Source organism: Physeter macrocephalus, chromosome 20 (genome assembly GCF_002837175.3).
Source record: "Physeter macrocephalus isolate SW-GA chromosome 20, ASM283717v5, whole genome shotgun sequence".
Taxonomy (NCBI): Eukaryota; Metazoa; Chordata; class Mammalia; order Artiodactyla; family Physeteridae; genus Physeter; species Physeter macrocephalus.
In genome coordinates this window covers 72,383,519-72,398,259 of record NC_041233.1, presented here as the reverse complement: position 1 = coordinate 72,398,259, position 14,741 = coordinate 72,383,519, and the positions used below count along the sequence as shown (strand labels likewise).

Genomic DNA, 14,741 nt, shown 5'->3' with positions numbered 1-14,741 from the left:
GCCGCTCCGCGGCATGTGGGATCCTCCCAGACCGGGGCGCGAACCCGGTTCCCCTGCATCGGCAGGCGGACGCGCAACCACTGCGCCACCGGCATCTCTTAATGTCAATATTTCGAGTGAGGCTGAATGGTGACATTGAACAAAAAGGCAGCTCTATGATGTTGCTTGATTTTCAGCTGGTTTTACAAAACCTATTTCACTGGGGAAAATCATTTTAGAGGAAAAACATAAAGCTGGGCTAAAAATATAGCATTTTTGTGGTCATATTGAGCTTTAGCACAGAAAATAATACACAGTTGATTTGATTCACAAAATAAGCCTTAAAGATCTGTTATATGCTATAATTATCTTGGAATTTTTTGTAGGATGGGAGCGTGAAAACCCAGCTCTGTGCTGTCAGAAATGTTTTCTTTCATTCCTTTTTTTTTTTTCTAATCTTCCTTAAAATATTGGTGTGAATTAAACTCACCGAGGAGGAAACCAGTGAACATCTTCCGTAATGAAGTTATGAAAATAAGAGCAGAGTTGTTATTACTCCCATCTGGGACACCAGACGTTTGCAGGCTGGTGTGGGACTTGCAGCACATTTCTGATCCCCAAACTAAGACCTGGTTAAATGTGTTTAAAGTGTCCTCTTTCCTGCTCCAAACATGTAAATGCAATTGAGCAATAGCAAAAACAGAAGTAATAATACTGACAGCCTGTTAAGAAGGCATGAGAAATAATCACTCTGGCAAAGTAAAGTGGCTTAATGGGAATCTGGTTGTATATAGTGTTGATAATATAGAAGGAGGGTGAAGAGTTTGGACTGTGCCATGCAGGCCTTCCTTATTTTAATAAAACTGCACCCTATCAGGCTACTGCCGAGAGCAGGAAGTCCAGTAAAAGAAATGTCCTCAAAACTTTTATCTAGAAATATCAGAAGTAATATATATTTTCTTTATCCGTATATCTAGAGGGTCAAGAGTGGACACATACAACAAGACTGAAAGTACTCTAATCAGTTGTAATATTTCTTTGTCATTTGTTGAAGGCCAACTGATCCACCCATTTATCGTCTTAACGCTAGAGTCTCAAGAAAATGCCCTCATCTGGGATGGGTTCTGTTGTCCATCACTTTGTCCATCCATAATCATTGGAGAGTGGGGCTCCATTTGGAGTCTGTAATGAGAGAGGGAAGGGAAATGGGATGTCTAGCAGAGTACTGACCTTCTGCTATGAACCAGTGGACTTCTAGAAGCTTCTTCTAAGTACAAAACGTTTGAGAAATGCTCCTGACAATATATGTGCAATTTGATAGGTTTATAATATGGTTAGTTCTTCAAAGTTCAAAAAAAACCATGTAGTGGCTGTCTTGACCTAGAATGGAATGAAACAGTTCTCATGACAGTTTGATGACAAGGATACGAGGAAAAAGTTTCTGTGCAGTAAGATCATGAGTCTACTTAACTCTGTTGACCGTAAAATACGGATCTCAGATTAGTCTATGGCTCGGAAATACACTTTGTTGAAACCATAGTTTTATGTCTTTTTTTATAAGACCAAATAAGATTACAGTATGACTTGCACAGCAAATACCTCAAGAATTTTTTTAAAATAAATGAACTTTAAGAAAACATAAATAAATGAGAAGAGAATTTGCATCATATCCGGGCTAATGAATTTTTTTATGTTTATATTTATAAACAGGTACTAGTGTACTTCCCTTCTCAGTTGAGTCAGAGAGCCTACATAGAAATTTTTGATACAAATACTTTTTATATACTAGATTTTTTTATATACTAGATAGGTTGTTATATGATTAAGTCCTGGAATGATCAGTTTTGTAAGGCAGGTAATTTATTTGCAATGTAAAGAATCATCCCTTAATGTGCTTGTTTTGGAAGTTTGGGCTTTTGTGTATCATCTTTTTCTAGAATGACCCAATGTGTCACATAGCTTCAATTTTCTGCTCCCTGTGCTTTATAATCCGTAGTTAACCAGGAATAGGGGGAAAAGAAAGAGATCCGTTTCCTTGCCTAACTGTGTAGAGATAAACTATAGATTGCTCTAATCCAAAGGCTTCATAATAAAGTTTTATTAAAAGCCAATATTTATTAAGACTTCTAAAAGACTAAATAGTTCTTCTAAGCCACAAAAGGTTTTTCATCTTGCAGAAATAAGATTTTTATACAATCTTCATATAATGTATATGCAACAGCAAGGCAACTCTCTACCTCAATTTCCTCACTGGCAAAATAAAAAGGTTAAAATTTTGTACCTATGACTCTAAAATCGTATGATTATAAACCATTTCTGGCAGGTAGGAAAAGTAGTTAAAAGAAAGTTTGTGTGTGTGCACTTTATAATGGGCTTTGGGCCTCAGAATTGAAATCTTCTCTTCCTTGTAAGACTATACTGTATAAGGACATGATGTCAATGGACGAAATGCTAATAGGCATTTCCTTATTCATAATTCATTCAAGGGGGCTCGTTATTACGTAAAGCCTTTCACAGTCTCTGCCCAACATACTGTAATTTTCATCTTGCATTTAAGACAGAGAGGCCTCCTCCTCACATCCCTTGTGGACAGAACCAGGAATGAGACTGTGACATCCAAGTGCTCAACTATAAAGTCTGAAACACATTTAGTGGGCTGACCCCAACAGATGTCTTAGTGAGAGCTTCTAAGTAGAGCCAAAGAAGGGTGGAGTGTTAGGTCACACTGCTAGGAAAGAAATAAAGAGAAAAGCCTTGCCAAAGAATCAGAGTGTAGGAGCAAGAAAAAGACCCATGGGTTTATTGCTTGGGTGTAGGGTCTAGTTCTTTCTCTGGGCACTAGTGAACAAGTGGTCCCTCTGGCTTTGTCCTGGAGAAAACAGCAGACCCTTGGCATACTATGCAGGGGAATTGTGTCATCCTTCTGGAACTACAAGATGCTCCAGAGTCATCTTGTAGGATTGGTCAGTTCTCTCAGGAGCCCTGGTTCCTTTCATTGGAGAATGAAACCAATATCCAGGCACTAGGTGAACTCATTGCTACTGGGGTGTCATTGCTTCTAGTACCTCTCAGTTGCCAGAGCAAAAAAATATGCATATGTATACTAACCTGTGTATATACATATATCCATAAATATTTCTATGTGTATGTAGCACATCTTTATCCATTCATCTGTTGATGGACACTTAGGTTGCTTCCATGTCTTGGCGATTATAAATGATGCTGCTATGAATATTGGGATGCATGTATCTTTTCAAATTGGAGTTTTTATCTTTTCCGGATATATGCCCAGGAGTGGGATTGCTGGATCATATGATGACTCTATTTTTATTTTTTTAAGGAACCTCCATACTGTTCTCCACAGTGGCTGTATCAATTTACATTCCCACTAACAGTGCAAGAGGGTTCCCTCTTCTCCACAGCCTCTCCAGCATTTACTACTTGTAGACTTTTTGTTGACGGCCATCCTGACTGCTGTGAGGTGTTACCTCATTGTAGTTTGGATTTGCATTTCTTTAATAATTAGCAATGTTGAGCATCTTTTCATGTGTCTGTTGGCCATTTGTATGTCTTCTGTGGATAAACGTCTATTTAGATTTTCTGCCCACTTTTTTTTTAACATCTTTATTGGAATATAATTGATTTACAATGGTGTATTAGTTTCTGCTGTATAACAAAGTGAATCAGCTATACATATACATATATCCCCATATCTCCTCCTTCTTGCGTCTCCCTCCTACCCTCCCTATCCCACCCCTCTAGGTGTACACAAAGCACTGAGCTGACCTCCCTGTTCTGCCCATTTTTTGATTGGGTTTTTTTTTTTTGATATTGAGTTGTATGAACTGTTTGTATATTTTGGAAATTAAGCCCTGTGTTATATATATATACAATGTAATATTACTCAGCCATAAAAAGAATGAAATATTGCCATTTGCTGCAAAATAGGCGGACCTAAAGATTATCAAACTAAGTGAAGTTAAGTCAGACAAAGACAAATATTATATATCACTTAATCTAAAAAATAATACAAATGAACTTATTTACAAAACAGAAACAGACTCACAAACTTCGAAATCAACTTATGGATACCAAAGGGGAAAGGGGGGAAATAATAAATTAGAAGTATGGGGTTAACAGATATGCACCACTATACATAAACAACAAGGATTTACTGTATGATACAGGGAACTATATCCAATATCTTATAATAACCTATAATGGAAAAGAATCTGAAAAAGAATATATATACATATATGTATATGTATGTATATATACACACATACATATCTGAATCATTTTGCTGTACACCTGAAACTAATACAATATTGTAAATCAACTATAGTGCAATAAAAAAAGAGAATGAAAACAAAAGACTTTTCTATGTGTAATCGTCTGTATCTATGTTAAGCTGAACATGAGTTTATACTTATCTCTCCATGTCTAGTCCATTACCACATAGATTATCTACTCTGCTCCCATTAATTATCTGTAAATTTCCACTGCAGTAGTGGGGTTGTCTCATACATTTGTAATTTATTTGGCTATGTTCTGCATTTTATTGTGACCTTTTAAATTATTTTTAAGTTGCATACATTGATTACTCTTTGTGCTGTAAAGTTCTGTGGGTTTTAACAAAAGTACAGTGCCATGTATTCACCATTAGTCTATCATATGAAATAACCTTACCTCCTTAAAAAATTCCCTAATTCCCTTTGCTTACATTTTCTGTCTGTTCGTACATGCTGACTACTTGTTCCATTAGAACCACTGATGTATTAATATAGTTATTTTAAATTACTTCTCTGATCATTCTAATGTTTATTTCATATCTGAGTCTAGTTCTGATGCTTATTTGTCTTTTCAGACTGTTTTTTCTTGCCTTTGTCATAACTTTTTGTTAAAAGTTGGACACAATTGTATCACGTAATAAAAAACCGAGGTAAATAGGCCTTTAGTGTAAGGATTTATGGTAATCTGGTTAGGAGTTGAACTATAACAAAAAATATCGACTAGGTGGCTTAAACAGCAGAAATTTATTTCTCACAGTCTGGATGCCAGGAAGTCCAGGATCATGGTGTCAGCGTGGTCGGGTTCTGGTGAGAGCCATCTTCCTGGTTTGCAGATGGCTGTCTTATAGCCTCACATGATGAGAAGAGAGAGGGAGAGAGAGAGGGGAAGCAAGCTCTTTCCTGTCTTTTCTTTGAGTGCACAAATCCCACTGACTTAATAAGTATCTTAAAAGTAGATTATCCGTCAGGGACAAGAGAAGGATGCCCACTTTCACCACAGCTATTCAACATTGTACTGAAAGTTCTGGAGGAAAATAATTAGAAGAAAAAAAAAAGACATCCAAGTTGAAAAGAAAGAAGTAGTAGAACGTTCATAGATGGCATGATCTTATACAGAGAAAATCACAAGAATCCACATGAAAGCCACTAGATCTAATAAACAAATTCATCAAAGTTGCAGGGTAAAAGATCAACACACAGGGGCTCCCCTGGTGGTCTGGTGGTTAAGACTCCACGCTCCCAATGCAGGGGGCCTGGGTTCCATCCCTGGTCAGGGAACGAGATCCCGCATGCCGCAGTGAAGATCCCGTACGCGGCAACGAAGATCCCATGTGCCGCAACTAAGACCTGGAGCAGCCAAAATAAGTAAGTAAGTAAGTAAATAAATAAATATATATTTTAAAAGATCAACACACAGAAATCATCTGTGTTTCTATACACCTGCAATGAACAATCTGAAAAGGAAATTGAGTAATTCCATTTCAATAGCATCTAAAAGAATAAAATATCTAGGAATAAATTTAATTACAGAAGTGAAAGAATTGTACAATAAAAACTATAAAATATTGCTGTAAGAAATTAAGGAAGATGGTGGGCTTCCCTGGTGGTGCAGTGGTTAAGAATCCGCCTGCCAATGCAGGGGACAGAGGTTCGAGCCCTGGTCCGGGAAGATCCCACATGCCGCAGAACAACTAAGCCCTTGCGCCACAACTACTGAAGCCTGCGCTCTAGTGCCCGCGAGCCACAACTACTGAAGCCCGTGTGCCACAACTACTGAAGCCCGCGTGCCTAGAGCCCGTGCTCCGCAACAAGAGAAGCCACGGCAATGAGAAGCCCGCGCACCGCAACGAAGAGTAGCCCCCGCTCGCCGCAACTAGAGAAAGCCCGCGTGCAGCAACGAAGACCCAACACAGCCAAAAATAAATAAATAAGTTTATTTTAGAAAAAGAAATTAAGGAAGATGGGACTGCCCTGGTGGTGCAGTGGTTACGAATCCGCCTCCCAATGTAGGGGACACACGTTTGATCCCTGGTCTGGGAAGATCCCACATGCCGCGGAGCAACTAAGCCCGTGCGCCACAACTACTGAGCCCGCGTGCTCAGTAGGAAGGGGAGAAGACAAAGGTAAGATACAAAGGATATATTTTGTCTATCTTCTATCCAACTTAATCCAGTGATAATTAACACCTAGTTTTATTGTTTTATCTCTCTAGGTACAAAGATCAAAGTTCTACCTGCCTTTTGGCTAAGGGACCAGGTTTTGTTGTTGTGTTTACATGTGGACAATAACATAAATGTGTGATTAGTGATGGAGAGGAAAGGAATGTAAGACTAGGCCAGGGAGGTGATGTGCTGGGAGTGGAGGGAATGGAGGGATGTGGGGGGGGGCCTTAAATTCCACCCCTTCCGCTGCCGCCGCGCCTCTGTTCTCCAGCTTTGCATGCTGCTTCTGCACGTCTACGGCTAGAAGAAGAGCCGGTCTTCCTCCATAGCTGCTGCAGCTGATGTTAAGTTGACAAATCATCTTTTGCAGCCCTTGGAGACCCAGCAGAGCTATCTAGAGACACAGAGACTACTGATGCTTATGCTGTACTCATCCATTCTCACATTTCCCCCAAGAGACTTAAGTGATGGAGTTTTAGAGAACTTGCCAGATTTTTATATCTAACAAGCCAAAGAGGAAAACAAAACAAAACAAAACCCCAAAGCAGGTCTATTAATTCAATGAGAATTTTACGTATTTATGTGTTCGATTGCCATCTCTTAGGACTCTCCAGGCTTTTCACTACAGGAAAGAGTATATTGAAGCTGAAAGAATCTATTCCTAAAAATACTGCACAGAAGAGGTTTCTGATCAATCCATCGTGTTGTTATGTAGCAAAACAACAACAGACATGCAAATATAATGTTTTATTTGGCTATCACTTATAGTGTGATTACAAAAATGAATCAGAGTTTAAATGTTAATAACACATTGGAAAGCAGCTGGAACAGTGACTCCATCAGTTATGTTCACTGCTGTAGCCCGTGTCAGCACAGAGCAGGGGCTCAATGTATGTTGACTGAATGGAAGGATGGTAGGACCACTAGTTGATTTTAGTGATGTCATATAACCTTTCTAACTGTATTATGGGTAAAAGATACCTACATAGTGACATCAGAGTAATGAAGGAGGATTTTAACACATTGATGGAGAAAAATATTGCTTCGGTGCAAAGGTATTGCCGCTGTGAATTTAAATCTAAAATAATTAAACTTGTAAATATTTTGAGGTTGCTTCGTAAGTTTGAGGTTGATGTCAATTAGTTTACTCATTTAACTGAGAGTGGAAATAAATCAGAACTTATAACTCTCAGCTGCTTCCCAAGGGGGCACCTCTGCCACCTCTTTCCCCTTCACTTTTCTGGGAGCCGTATTATTGTACTTACCCAATCTAAGCTGCAGGAGGATGCCAATACCCCTAGCTCTCTTGGCCTGGATGTGGCCAGATCTCTTCTATTTTTGGTTTGCCTGAGGAATAGTTCAAAGCTACCCTCACATACTCCATTTCAGAACATGTATCCCATATCCAGCCCATATCCAAGGTCACAGATGGCTCAGGTGACACTGTCTCCTACAGCAGTGCGTCTCACACTGTCATGTGCACAGGCATTTCTGAGGAACACGTGAAAGATGCAGATTCTTACTCAGGAAGCCTGGAGTGGGGCCTCCAGGTGAGGCTGATACTGCTCGTCCGTGGACCACCTGTTGAGTAGCAGACTGGGTTTCCACCTCTCATTTCTTTCATCTCTACAAGATGTACAAGATGCTAAATGAAACTGCTTGGTCTTCTAGCCTGAAACAATTTTGAGTCAGCGACACTGCACTTCTGATAGAATTCTCCGTTCCTTCCCGAATTTTCTTCCAAGTCTCAGCTCCAGAGGTGAGCCCAAAGACCACCCCACTTGCCCCGGGCTACTCTGCAGCTCCTTCCCCTGTGGGGATGACCATCATCGCTGTTCTCTAAAATGTGAAGGATCCTTCCTCTCTAACCCCAGTAATTCTTCTCTTGGCCCGGGTTGTCTTGCATAAGCTTTGCCGAAATCTCCTACAACCTGGATCCTGCCAGCCTCTACTGTTTCAGTCTCTGGAAGCTGGACCCTTGTCATCGATCTCTTTTGTTTTCCTGAGTCATTTCATAAGCTCCTTGTTAAGTTCTATTCTTCATTTATGATGCCAGTTTTGGACCTGGATCACGCTACCTGTCACATGGGCTGGCTTCACTGCCACTGCCCTGGTCAAAGTCACCAGAATGTTTCGCCTTAATGTTGAGTGTCTTAATAACTCATATGCCTATATCACTTTTGCCCTCCTGCAGTCTGTAGCTAGAATGATGTTTTTGAAATGTGAAGCCAATGCTCTCTCTCTCTCTCTCTCTCTCCACCCAAAAAGGCAGACTACTCCCTCATTCCTGCTGGTGAGTGAGTTTTCCTAACCCACCCTTTGCCTGTCTCAGCTTCATAAAGGGGATTTCAGCTCCAACTTCCTCCCTCTCTCAGCCCAAAACCTCATCTTCTCTTAGCCAAACCTTGGCACTACTGAGATCAATAATTCCTAGAAGGGTAACCATGGCACTGCTTACTGGTTTACCCAGTTTCTTAATCCATTCCAGCAACTGAGTGTTTCCCATTCTTCTGAGATCTACTATTCAGCAAGGAGAATACGTTTTATTGTGTATCCAGAATTCCAGGTGCTTTAGCAGGAACATTCTTAGGTTGCCTACCGCTCCATGGGCCAGAACACCTCGCTGTCTGCGCTCACCTTACACATCTTACAGGTTCTCCACTGTTTACTTCCTCGTGAGGGTTTTTAGTGCCGTTCTTTCCACCAGGAAGTCTCTCTCTATGCAAACTTTCAACCACAATGAGAGGTCAATTCTATAAGAGATATTCCCTGATTCCTTGATAAAGTCAGGCTCCTCTCTTAACATATGTTTCTATAGTTCCTTGTACTCTTCTCACACAGCACTTATCACAATTGTACCTTAAAGCCTGCATCCCCCGCCAAAAGCTAAGTTCCCTGATGGGAGGACAAAGGCCGTGTTAGTCTCATTCCACTGTACATAGACCCCAGTGCAACCTGGGAAATAATGATAGCCAACATCCACTGAGCTCTTTCTGTATGCCTCACCACAACTCCACTGGTATCCCCGTTTTACAAAGGCGGAAACTGAGGGATAAAGAGATTAAGTTGTCCAAGGTTACAAAGCAGATCTGAAATCAAATCCAGGCAGTCTGGCTCTAGAACCTACTGTCTTAACCTTTATTTTGTGAAATAGGGTTGCTGCTTAGTAAATTTTGGAGAAATGACGCTTCTTGAGAGCCCATGAGCTCCCACGCTCCCTGCCAGAGCCAACCAAAGATGTCTCCTTTCTTCATTTTTCACCGTATGACCCTTCTCCAAGAACCCTCTATGTATGCACTTCCTGGGTGAGGAGCCCCTCGGGCTGCTGCTCATTTGCATGGCAGGGATGCAGCCATCCAAGCCCTGAGCTTGGTCACATCACCTGCCTGCCTCCTTCCCCATGTTCTCTATGAGAACTCACTCAAGTGACGCTTGGAAGAGATCTTTCAGAACCCTACAGCTACTGATGGAGGCAGATTCTGATTCAGTATCTGAAGCCTGAGAGTCTGCATTTCTAACCACTTCACAAGTGATGCTGATTTTGCTGGTGTGCGGACAGATTTTGAGGGGTCAGGAGCTAGGTCCGCATAATCTACTCTCAGAGCTTTCATCTCCTGGTTTGTTTTTGCAGCTGATACCGTCTACCTTGTAATATTAAAATGAGAATAAAAGAATGTGTGTGAGGTACTTAGTACTGTGGTTGGAACATGTTAGGTATTCAGCTAATGTTTTTGTTGACTTTCCTATTTTAGTTTTCTAAATATTGTTCAACATTAAATCTGTAAAGGTCTTGTCATCTAACATTACAATATTTCCACTGAAAAATTAAAACGTACACACACACAGAGCTCTTGGAGCATTTTTAAAAAAAGAATCCAATCAAGGTATTTAAAATATTCATCTAACATTACGTGTATTAAAAAAAATAGTCATCTTCACCCCTTTGAAACTTAAATTCACTCTGAAACTCACTCTGAAACTACCTAACCTCCAGATATTCTCTGCCTGACTATTAAAAGCTGATGATGAATTACACTAAGAAGAAACTCTTATTGCTTCTGGGTTCTCACCATTACTGCAAATCCGTAAATTGCCCAGAACCGTAGCTTTGAAGGTTGTTAGCTCCCAAGATTTCTATTATGAATTTGCACTTAATCTTTGATCCTGACATATCTTTTAGGCTTCCTATTTAATTATTTACTAAACACACATTTAAAAGTCCTATGAACCAGCTTTCTCCGTGGTGGCTGTCCACCGCTCTCACCTCCCCACATGTGTTTTTGAACTCTTATATTCCCAGGACTCCGAGCTGCCCGCACACGCCGGTGTTCCAAGGGAGTCTGCTAGTGGGTTGATCAAGGAACTTCTCTTGGTCTGGAACTCAGTAACTGATATTCTGACTGACACCAAGCATGAAAATCACATTACCCTGGTTGTAAAAAACCTTCACTGGCTACCTGTAAAGTACAGGATTATATGTAAAGTCCTAGTTATTAACTTACAAGTCCTTAAATTGACTTGGTTTTGAATACCTCAGAGACATTCTGGAACCATACATCCCCAGTCGTTTTCTTTGGTCTCAGTCAATTGGATTAGTTCTTTTTGGCTGAAGACATTGAGCTACGGGGCATTTTTAATGTTTGCTCTCTACTTATGGAATTTATTAACCACGGAGGTCAGGCTGTCTTACTCTCTGTCAAGCTTCCAGTCCAAATTTAGGAGGTACTTTTCCAGATTGCTGATTTGGCTAAATAAGCCATAAATCGATCCACTGTTGTTTAGTTTTTAAATCACTGTTCTTCTTTGGTATTTTTATGTATCTGCTCCAAGAGTTTGTTTGACATGTCACAGTTAAATTTTATATTATTCCACTTAATATCTTTTTTTTTCACATCCTGACTTGAAACACTGTCAAAGTGAATTTACTAATTAAATGCTTTGCATGACATATTACCTTTTCCCATCTGCTTCAGAAGGATGTCACAAGGACAATGAGATGTGAAAGCACTTGGATTGTGAAATGTCAGGTCTTATATTCAATTATGTACATATATTTCACCTTATTTTGGTGATTAATCAATCACTCCACTTTTTCTGGTGCTCAAAAATTAATTGTTGAGTGGATGAATGTATGCTAGACACACAGGGGGGACCGAGGTATAGGTCATGGCTTTCTTTAGCAAATTTGAATCTAGCATCTTTTGATAAGTATAAATATGTCTAAAGTTAACTAACAATAAAATATTTAAATATCGGGCTGGGACAACAAAGAAAAATATGGCACAGGATACAACATAATTAAGAACAAAATATATTCCGCATATAATTGCAGCTCTATAATTTCTGAGCAGAGAGACATTCCTCAGGCTGGGGCAGTGAGGAGGGAAATCTGACTGAGACCTTGTATTTGCAGTGGACCCTCATGTGTGTAGGAATGGGGTAGACAAAGAAGAGGTGGGGAGGCCGTAGGGTATAACACAAAGATGGAATGATAGCAGGAAAAAAACCCAATGTTATTTTTAAGTGGAAGGAAGGGCTTTTAAATTTGAGCCATTTGGCTGGAAGATGATTCAGAAAAACTATATTATAAATGGTGCTTTATGACACATTTATCAAAATAAGAGGTTCTCCTTTTTCTTTTAATGAGGAGAAAAGGTTTTTTTTTTTTTTTTTTTTTTTTTTTTTTTCCAATTCTCTTAGAGTCTCAAGACACTCAGCTGGGGTCAGAGAGATGGGTAGACAACAATGGGGAGATCAGCAGAGTTCTTCAGGGAAGGGAAGGTAAAGATTCCGTTTACTTTCTGTTTTGGCTTGTTTCTTTGAGGACTGGGTAGTAGGGTTGGGGTGGGGGAGGGCAGGTTCTGAGATTCAGTGTTAGAACTCGATTACTTATTAGAGAATCACTGCTCCAAACATTTTAAAATACAAAATCTCCCCAAAGCTCTCACAAAGTCTATGAATCCTGTTTGGGAAAAATGTATTCTCAATATAGCATAAGAAATCATAGCCATGCTGGAGAGGGTGTGGAGAAAAGGGAACCCTCCTACACTACTGGTGGGAATATAAATTGGCTCCGCAGCCACTATGGAGAACAGTGTGGAAATCCCTTAAAAAACTTAAAACAGAACTACCATATGATCCAGCAATCCCACTCCTGGGCATATATCTGGAGAAAACCATAATCTGAAAGGATACATGCACCCCAGTGTTCACTGCAGCACTATTTACAATAGCTAAGACGTGAAAGCAAACTAAATGTCCATTGACAGAGGAATGGATAAAGAAGATGTACATATATACAATGGAATACTACTCAGCCATATAAAAGAATGAAATAATGCCAATTTGCAGCAACATGGATGGACCTGGAGATTATGATACTAAATGAAGTAAGTCAGACAGAGAAAGACAAATATCATATGATATCACTCATATGTGGAATCTAATTTTCAAAAAAGATTCAAGTGAACTTTTTTACAAAACAGAAGCAGACTTATAGATAGGAAAAACAAACTTATGGTTACCAAAGGGGAAACACGGTGGGGAGGGATAAATCAGGAGCTTCGGATGAACACACGTACACTACTAAATATAAGATAGGTAACTAACAGGGACCTACTGTATAGCACAGGGAACTCTACCCAATATTCTGTGATAACCTATATGAGAAAAGAATCTAAAAAAGAATGAATATATGTATATGTATAACTGAATCACTTTGCTGTACACCTGAAACCAACACAACATTGTAAACCAACTCTACTCCAATAGAATTAAAATATTTAAAAAAAAGGAATCATAGCCAATTCTATCCAATCCAACTCAGTTCTATTCAACAAGTAGTTACCATGGCCTCTGTGCTTCCGGTGTCATCATTGTTGCTGCTGTGAGGAACCAAGGAAAGAGGAAGCAGAGCGTAGAATCTACCTGGGAAGATCAACCTTACTCAGGGGAAACATTTATCCATCAGATGAGCCTGAGGTTATGTAAATACCAAGATCAATACCAAATACTGTTGCTTTGTGCTCCCAGATTTCAGAGAAAGACCAAGGAGGAAGAGAAAGGATTTATTTTGGAGGAGAAAGTCCTGGAGTTGGCTCGGAGGAGTGTGGACGCCTCGCTATTCAAAGTAGGGTCCGTGCATCGGCCACATGAGCGTCATTTGGAAGCTTGATAAAAATGCAGAACCTCAGGCCCCATCTCTGAGATACTGAATAAAAATCTGCATGTTAACAAGACCCCAGGTGATTCATACTTTCATTCTAGGGAGCACAGTGTTAGAAGACACCAACTAAACTGCGAGAATGAAAACATCAGATAGATACACCTGGGAAAAGAAACCCTTAACCCTAACCCTAACCCGTACCCTAATCCTAACCTGTACCCTAACGATAACCCGTACCCTCACCCGTACACTCACCCTAACACTAGGAGTGGATGCCCCACTCCTAGCTGAGTACTCCCCAGATCCCTCCTCCTGGCAGATCTCCTAGACTTTAATAGACCTTGCATGGAGTATCCAAAGATAGGGTTGGCCTCATGTGCAAGGAGAGTGCTGCTTAATAGCCAATCCTGCTGAAATATACTCCTGAGCTCTGACAGAAATGTAGAAATACTTGGACGGTGGGCACAGGCTTGGGAATAGGCAAGGACTGAAAGTGCCCTCACTAGCATGTCTGGTCTTACACGTAAATGCCTGCAGGTATTGATTTGAGCCATTGCTTTCAAAAGTTAAAAAAAAAAAATTATACACATGCCAAAAAAAAGAAACACCCCCAAAACCTACCTTCCTGTTTCTGTCGTATAAGTTCATGCTTGTCTGGTTTGAATTAGTTAGAGTGGTGCATTATGGAGTGGGGAAAGAAGAGACACTTTAATGGAATTGGCAAAACCCAAGACACAATGCCCAACAGAATAGGCTGGAAGTAAACAGCTATGCCCTGACTTTCTACATATGAAAAGGGTTTCTCATGCCTAGGATTAATGGAGTGCTTAAACAGCTATAGAGAACATTTTATAATTATTACAGTTCCTCCCTCCCTCCCTCCCTCCCTCCCTCCCTCCCTTCCTGCTTACCTTCCTACCTTCCTTCCTTCCTTCCTTCTTTCTATAAGGTTTTAAAAATAATGTGGTTTCCATGCAAATCAAAACCAGCTGAAAGCTTGCCAAGGCCAAGATGTAATTGAAGATGGCATTTAAGCCTTTGTGTCTCCTCTGTCTCCAGAGATACCATCATAAAATAAAAGCCTTCATCAGGTAATGTTTTCTTCATTATTCAACATCACAGTTCTGAAGCGAAAAAAGATAA

At 40.1% G+C, this 14,741-nt stretch overlaps 1 long non-coding RNA gene across 1 annotated transcript in view; it reads right to left on the bottom strand.

The window, feature by feature from the left end:
* The window catches only part of LOC129391634 (uncharacterized), a 69,768-nt gene that overhangs the window by 10,889 nt on the left and 44,138 nt on the right, over positions 1 to 14,741 (bottom strand). Inside the window, exon 4 of the long non-coding RNA XR_008616119.1 lies at positions 14,510 to 14,722. This is a non-coding gene — a long non-coding RNA (uncharacterized lncRNA). The remainder of the gene's footprint in view (positions 1 to 14,509; positions 14,723 to 14,741) is intronic.